This window comes from Balaenoptera ricei, chromosome 3, assembly GCF_028023285.1.
Source record: "Balaenoptera ricei isolate mBalRic1 chromosome 3, mBalRic1.hap2, whole genome shotgun sequence".
NCBI classification, from domain to species: domain Eukaryota; kingdom Metazoa; phylum Chordata; class Mammalia; order Artiodactyla; family Balaenopteridae; genus Balaenoptera; species Balaenoptera ricei.
Window position 1 is genome coordinate 167,164,437 of NC_082641.1, and position 8,223 is coordinate 167,172,659.

Here is an 8,223-nt window from a genome sequence, read left to right on the forward strand (position 1 = left end):
CCCCTGCATTGGCAGGCAGATTCTCAACCACTGCACCACCAGGGAAGCCCTAAATTAATGATTTATTTAGTGGTGTGCTTTTATTCTCTTTTCTTTATCTTTTGTGTATCTAATGCAGGTTTCTGCTTTGTAGTTACCATGAGGCTTTCATAAAACATTTTATTGATATACAGTCTATTTTATGCTGATAACAACTTAACTTCAATTGCATACAAAACTCCATCCTTTTATTCCCCACCCCAACAATTATGTTTGATGTCACAATATATGCAATTTTACATTGTGTATCGATTAACAAATTATTATAGCTGTAACTAAAAAAATACTTTTTGCTTTAACCTTTATCCTATAGTTAAGTGGTTAACAAACCACAATATTACAGTATTAAAGTATTATGAATTTGACCATATACTTACTTTTACCAGTGTGTTTTATGTTTTCATCTTACTTATTAGGTTCCTTTTATTTCAACTTGAAGGATTTTCAGCATTTTTAGAAGGTGGGTCTAGTTGTTATGAACTCCCTCATATTTTGTCTGTTTCTGCAAGTATCTCATCTTCATTTCTGAAGGACAAATTTTCTGGGCAAAGTATTCTTGATTGGCAGTTTTTTCTTTTAACACTTTAAATATATCATCTTATTCTCTCCTAATCTGCAAGGTTTCTGGTGAGGAATCTGCTGGTAGCCTCATGGGGGTTTTCTTGTATGTGAGGAACTTTATTTTTCCTGATGCTTTGAAAATGCACTTTTTGTCTTTGATTTTAGACAATTTTAAAATAATGGTCTTGTAGGAGATTATTTTGGGTTGAAATTTAGTGGTGGGGGTTTATGAGTTTCGTGAACTTTGATGTCCAAATCTGTTCCCAGATTTGAGAAATTTTCAGCCATTATTTCTTTCAATAAACTTTATGTCCCTTTCTCCCTGTCTTCTCCTTCTGGCACTCCAATATGCATAGGTTTCTTCTTTTAGTGATATCTCAGTTTTCACTAGACTTTCTTCACTCTTTTTCATTCTTTTTTTCCTTTGGTCTTCTCTGAATGGATAATTTTAAATGACCTGTATTCTTCCTCATAGATTCTTTTCTCTTCTTAGTCCAATCTTTTGCTGATGTTTTCTATTGCAGATTTTATTTCATCTTTGTATTCTTCAGTTCCTGAATTACTATTTAGTTCTTTTTAATAATTCCTGTCTCTCTGTTAAAGTTCTTATTTTGTTTGTGTATAATTTTCTTGATTTCATTGACTTGTCTTTCTGTGTTTTCCTGTAGATCACTTAACTTCCTTAAAACAACTATTTTGAGTTCTTTATTGGGAAAATCACAGACCAAATCATGGATCTCCATTTCTTTCTTTTTGAATTTTTCTTGCTCCAACTCTGTGCTAGAATTTCTCTGCTGGACTCCCAGACTTCCACAAAGGCACTCTTGTCTGTGGGTATTTATTTGTCAAAATTAGTGTTCTTTGAGAGAAGACAGTAGAAAACTCTTATTCTGCCATGGTAATGATGCCACTTCTCCTAAATTTGGGTTTGACTTTAGAGAACATAGTGAGCCTTTTGGCTCAGAAATGCCTTAGCCATTCTCACTGCTCACAGTAGACTAAGGCTGGGTGATCAAATAAGTAGAGGCAGCACAATTTCAATGATCTCCTTTGCCATATTTTGTGTCTTGAGTCTTAAACAATAGAAATTTATTTTTGTACAATTCTGGAGGCTAGAAGTGTGAGATCAAATTCTTGATTTCAGGGTTGGTTTCTCCTGAGGCCCCTCTCCTTGGCTTGTAGATGGCCATCTTCTCCCTGTGTCTTCATATGGTGGTCCCTCTATGTGTGTCTGTGTGCTAATCTCCTCTTCTTATAAGGACATCAGTCATGTTGGATTAGGACCCACTCTAATGACCTCATTTTAACTTAATTATCTCTTTCAAGACACTATCTCCAAATACAGTCACATTTTGAAGTAAAGGGTATTAGGTCTTCAACATATGAATTTTTATGGGACACAACACAGTCTATAACAACTAATAACATTCAATTTCCATGCTTCTATTTGTCTAGCCTCATGTGTGAAAATTTGGCCTATGAGCTGCTGAATACACTCTGTCTGTATACAACAATCAGGAAGGTTTAGAAGATTTGAAAGTTCAGAAAGTTCAAAGATTGAGGACACCAGTTGGTAAAACTTCAGGTCAGAAACTGCAATTTTGAAAGGATACTTTGTGTTGGGTTGGGAGACCACTGCTTGAGGAGAAGTTGTAGAGCTGTTGCCCATTATTTGATATTTGGAAGTATTGCAACAAATAAGTGTAGAGTCTGTGATCACTTGCTCAGACATATTTTTGGAGCCAGCAGATGGTCCACATTTTGTAGATATCAGAAGGGTGGGCTGATTCTGCATAACCTGTTCATCTTCTTCATGTCTTTAGCTGAAATATAGACTTTATGTTTAATATGGAACATTGCCTCATTACTATTTGGGGGACTGGCAGCTATGTAAATAGTTGGCTGATTTCTAGTAAAGTCTGGCTGTCAACAAAAGAGGAAGTGCTGCAGGTTCAAAGCCCAGACAAATGCCATTTCAAAGAATCCTTTCTTTTTTTTTAATTTTTAAAATTTTAATTAATTTATTTTTTAATACAACAGGTCAAATAATTATTTATTTTCAATTATTATTTTCAACTTGAACCTTCACAAAGGTTCAAGTTGAATTTCAATCTGTTATTTGAAGGTTCTGTTGAAATATTCTGAATATTATATTGACTAATGCATAGATGATTGTGACCTACCAGATGAATGAACTCTTCGTGGTTGTAGACTAAATGGTGAGCTGATGGACACAGATGAGAATTCTGGTGGCCTTGCTGACCTGGCTGTTGGATTGTTGGGTTAGATGCAGGACAAAGGGTCCACACCTAGGCTGTAAAGGTAGACAGACTTGTTGAGGGTGCATGCAATTATACTGAGACACCAGCCAGAATGCAGCTGGTTCTATACAGTTGTGTTAATAAAATCAAATTTCCCTCCATACTCTTATCACAGATGGAAGGATACCATCTACGTGCAAATATGTTGGAGCATTATGGTCAGCTGGGATATTTGGGGCTGAAGTTACTATAATGGGATTGAATCTGGGAGTTTGTTGAGGAAGACTAGATTCTTTAGCTGCCTGAGTAAAATCTAAGATATGGTACCAAATTTGAAGCACCAGGTAGACTGGACATTCTAAAAACCTTAATGCCTTGGGGAACTTGAGCTGCTGCTGTCTGTGGTTCCTGCTAAAATCATTCACTATGGGACTGCCCACCTTGAAGTTGCCTATCAATGATGCTGCATATTCAAATCCTACTTCCTTTTTTCATTTCCTTCTTGTCCATGGTGGTCAGCATTCTGAGACTACATGTCTAGGTTGAGAAAAGTCATGTGATTGTGGAGACCATACATTTCAGAGCCAACTGTGACATATGGGTCTCCTCTACAAACAGGCTAGTTACTTTCCCAAGGGGAAGCCTGGATATTGTCATCCATAACATGCCCTTGGCTACTATAGCCACAGATGCTTCAGAACATTTTGCTGTAGGACCTATAAGACCCAAAGATCAACTTGGTGGCTTTCTGAACCATTTGGATATTGTCCGATTGGACCTACTTGCACAGTGGGTAATTCTAGGCCTCGATGGAAATAGTACTCATCTTTTCAGTCAGGCATTTTCCTCTTTACCAGTCATCTTGCTGGTACTATGGTCAAGAATAATAGTTGGGCAAGGTGGTCCTCCTGATGCCTCTTTCCCTCCCTCTGCTTCCACACCCCATTCCACCCTCTTTCATATATATATATATGTTAACATCTCATTTTACATTTCATTATTCCTATTGATTTTCTCTCATCTCATGAAGTTTTCCTGTTTCATAAGGTCTGTTTTCCCTGACTTCCTCAAGTCCTACCTTCCAATTCATCTTCTGACTGTGTATGAGTGTGTGAATGTGAGTGTGCACGAGTGCATGTGAGAGTGTGCATTGCCTCTGCTTTCTTATATATCTATAGAGAGAAGTCTTTCCATGCAGTACTGAGTTCCTTTGAGTTCTGTCAGGAATAAGATGGCACCTGCCCTTTTAGATTTTCTGGACTCTGATCAAAGGAGAGGGGAGATTTTAGATTTGTGTGTTTGCTTTGCCAGACAAAAGGCCCATCTGTCAGGGGGTGTAGGAGTGTGTTTACTAAGGGAATTCAGGCTGGAGGTGGTCATCGGGTAGAGCTGAACAGCTGGAGCTGAACAGTTTTGTGTTTGTGACTTTCTCAGGGTAGAAGAAGACCTGGGCCACGTCTATAGTGGATGCAGCCTGGGTTCTACTTACAAAGTCAGGACCTTTAGGGAAAACCTTATTGTAAAAAGGTAACTGCAATCCCTTTCAGGAATTCAGGAAACTGATTGTATTTTATATTTCTTTCAGAGAAATATCAGTGTTTATTAAAGGAAGAAAAGGCTAAATTCAAGAAATGTGGCCCTATTTACATTTGAAAAGTTGAAATCTATCATCACATCATAGTACATGTTTATCACATGTTTCAAGAATTAAATAGGAAGCATCAAATAATAGAAAATTGGTGTTCTTAGATCAAGAATAACAGGAACAATCATTCACCAATATTACTGAGCACTAACCAGGCATTAGCATCAAAGATGCTGAGAATACAAAAGTGAACAAAGCAGATGGAAATCCCATCCCATGGAGCTTGCAGAAAGGAAGCTATGTGACTTGTCTATGTAACAATTAAAGGCATTGTATGCACAGTAAAGGAAACCGTCACTAAAACAGAAAGAAAACCCACAGAATGGGAGAAAATATTTGCAAATGAAGTGGCTGACAAGGGATTAATCTCCAAAATATACAAACAGCTCACGCAGCTCTATATTAAAAAAACAAACAACCCAATCAAAAAATGAGCAGAAGATCTAAATAGACATTTCTTCAAAGAAGACGTACAGATGGCCAAGAGTCACATGAAAAGATGCTCAACATCACTAATTATTAGAGAAATGTAAATCAAAACTACGATGAGGTATCATCTCACACTGGTTAAAATGGCCATTATCAAAAAATCTACAAACAATAAATGCTGGAGAGGGTGTGGAGAAAGGGGAACCCTCCTACACTTTTGGTGGGACTGTAAATTGGTACAGCCACTATGGAGAACAGTATGGAGGTTCCTTAAAAAACTAAAAATAGAACTTCCATACGATCCAGCAATCCCACTCCTGGGCATATATCAGAGAAAACCATAATTGGAAAGGACACATGCACCCCAAAGTTCATTGCAGCACTATTTACAATAGCCAGGACATGGAAGCAACCTAAATGTCCATTGATGGAGGAATGGATAAAGAAGATGTGGTACATATATAACATGGAATATTACTCAGCCATAAAAAAGAATGAAATAATGCCATTTGCATCAACATGGTTGGACCTAGATATTGTCATACTGAGTGAAGTAAGTCAGACAGAGAAAGACAAATATCATATGATACTGTTTATATGTAAAATCTAAAATATGGTACAAAGGAACCTATTTACAAAACAGAAATTGAGTCACAGATGTAGAAAACAAACTTATGGTTACCAAGGGCGAAAGGGGGGGATAAATTGGGAGATTGGGATTGACATATACACACTACTGAATATGAAAGATAACTAATTAGAACCTACTGTATAGCACAGAGAACTCTATTTGGTGCTCTGTAATGACCTGTATGGGAATGGAGTCTAGAAGAGCGTGGATATATGTATATGTATGGCTGATTCACTTTGCTGTACAGCAGAAACTAACACAACATTGTAAATCAATTATATTCCAATAAAAACATTAATTAAAAAAAGAAACTTCTTTTGGACTTCTAGCCTTCAGAACTGTAAGATAATAAATGTGTATTGTTTTAAACAAAAAAACAAACCAAAAAAGGTATTTAAATGGGAAAATATTCTCCTAAATGTATTGTTAAACAATAGACTTTGAACCACATCACAGTAATATGATAAAGATCAATATCTTTATGAATTTTACACATACATATGTTTTATGTAGACTGTCATAAACTTTAACAAAAATGTCAAGGTGTTAATATATAAATGATCAAAGAGCTTGAAGAAATGTGAAACCTCACAGAACTTGCTCACTGCCTTGACCTGCATATGACTTGCTGATATCTGGCTTTTCGTTTCTGAAGAGAATAGGCCATTGTTCAGAACCTGCAGGTGAAGCCTCATATGCCTGGGTCATAAAAGGAGAGAGGTGAGAACAGCAGACAGGGAGGATAGTGGAGACGGGGCCTTCTGCAGACCACTGTTTCCAGGATGTCTCAGCTGGGTTTGGCTTTGCTTTCTGTGCTCTCTCAGCTCCTGCATCTGGCTCTAAGGGACCTGCACTCATGAGTGTCCCCATCCCAACCACTTTTCCCAGATGAGGAAGCCACAGGTTTAAAACCTGGAGAGTGAATATGCCACTATCCTCTCCTGGGTCAGCTCTGGTCTTCCCCAGAGGTGGCCTGAGCCCAGTGCTCCCTGCGGCTCATCCTGGCCTCCGGACATCCTTGGGCTTGTGGGCAGTAGACAGCAGCTCTCTCTGGGTGCCCTCCTGCTTCCTTCTTGGGGAGGGCTTTGTCAGGCCTCATGGGCCCCACGAAAGACCCACTGCTCCCCCTACCGTGCTACCGAGTCCAAACTCATTCTGCTCACCACATGACAGGTCAATAAATCAGGAGATGAGCTGTGTTGGGGCAAGGAATAATGACTTTATTCAGAAAGCCAGCAGACCGAGAAGATGGCAGACTAATGTCCTAGAGAACCACCCCAGTTAGAATTCAGGCTTCTTTTATGCTAAAAAGGGGAAGGCAGAGGATGGGGGAGTTGGCTGTTGCAAACTTCTTGGTGCAGGAATCCTTTGTTCTTGCAGCTGTCCACATAGGTTTTGTCACAATGTTCTTGCAAACCTTTAACAAGACAAATGTTATTCTCTGTTCTGCAACTTTTTATCTCTATATGAATGGAAAAGTGTTATACTCTTAAAGGTCAAAGCCTTAAGAATAAACTATCCTGTATATTTTAGGCTCTAGGCAACAATCTTTCTTTTTTCTTTTAATTAACTAATTTATTTTTGGCTGCCTTGGGTCTTTGTTGTTGCGGTGAGGGGGGGTACTCTGTGTTGCAGTGTGCGGGCCTCTCATTGTGGTGGCTTCTCTTTGTTACAGAGCATAGGCTCTAGGTGTGTGGGCTTCAGCAGTTGTGGCTTGTGGGCTCTAGAGCGCAGGCTCAGTAGTTGTGGCACACGGGCTTAGTTGCTCCGCAGCATGTGGGATCTTCCCGGACCAGGGCTCGAACCCGTGTCTCCTGCATTGGCAGGCGGATTCTCAACCACTGCACCACCAGGAAAGACCTAGGCAACATTCTTAACTCAAAGCAAAAGCAATAGAACACAAAGGTTAAAGTAAAGGAAACAGATCTAACATGGAGTGAGATTTGTTCTTTCCTGTTACAACCAGGCTTAGCCATTCCTGGGCAGTGCCCGGGCTGGGTGAGCGTCCTCCTTATGGTGTCCCTCATCTCCAGGGAACCTCTTCACCTGCTTCCCTTTCCTTCTTCTCTCTTACCTTCTCTCTTTGAAGATAAGGTCTGTGCCCATTCATTGTTGCTTAGCATTTCAGACACAAAATAGGTGCTCAATAAATGATAACATTAGCTGCTCAGTGAAACAGGCACCATTTGCTCTAAGTGCTGTTTATATGTTAATTCATATAAGCTTCAAAACCACCCCATGCGATCACTCCCATATTATCTTTATTTTATAATTGAGGAAACTGAGGCACAGAGACGTTGAGTCACTAGACTAGGGTCACACAGCAGAACCAGGATGTAAACCCAGATTGTCTGACTCTGAGGTCCTTAGACCAGGAAGCAGGATGGTCTCTGCTCTTTCTTAACACTGTGGACTCTGGGAGTGGTGAGGGATAAGCAAGATTCACACTTGGGCCTCCCACTCTCATCCCACTCGGCACCAGCCTCATGGCCAGCAGATAGAGACAGGGCTTCTAAGGGCAAATCTCTTGGCACCAAAAGCAACAAAAGTGACAAAGCACCCTGGATGACTCTAGAAAGTATAAAGTCAAACGGGTCCCAGGTGGCAGCCCTGGAACTCCATCCATCTATCCCCTACTGCTTGGTTGGGTTCTCCGC

General features: G+C 39.6%; 1 pseudogene; it reads right to left on the reverse strand.

Annotated features, from left to right (window-relative positions):
• Positions 1-1,990: 1,990 nt before the first annotated feature.
• LOC132363446 (TGF-beta-activated kinase 1 and MAP3K7-binding protein 2-like) lies at positions 1,991-3,438 on the reverse strand (annotated as a pseudogene).
• Positions 3,439-8,223: the final 4,785 nt, after the last annotated feature.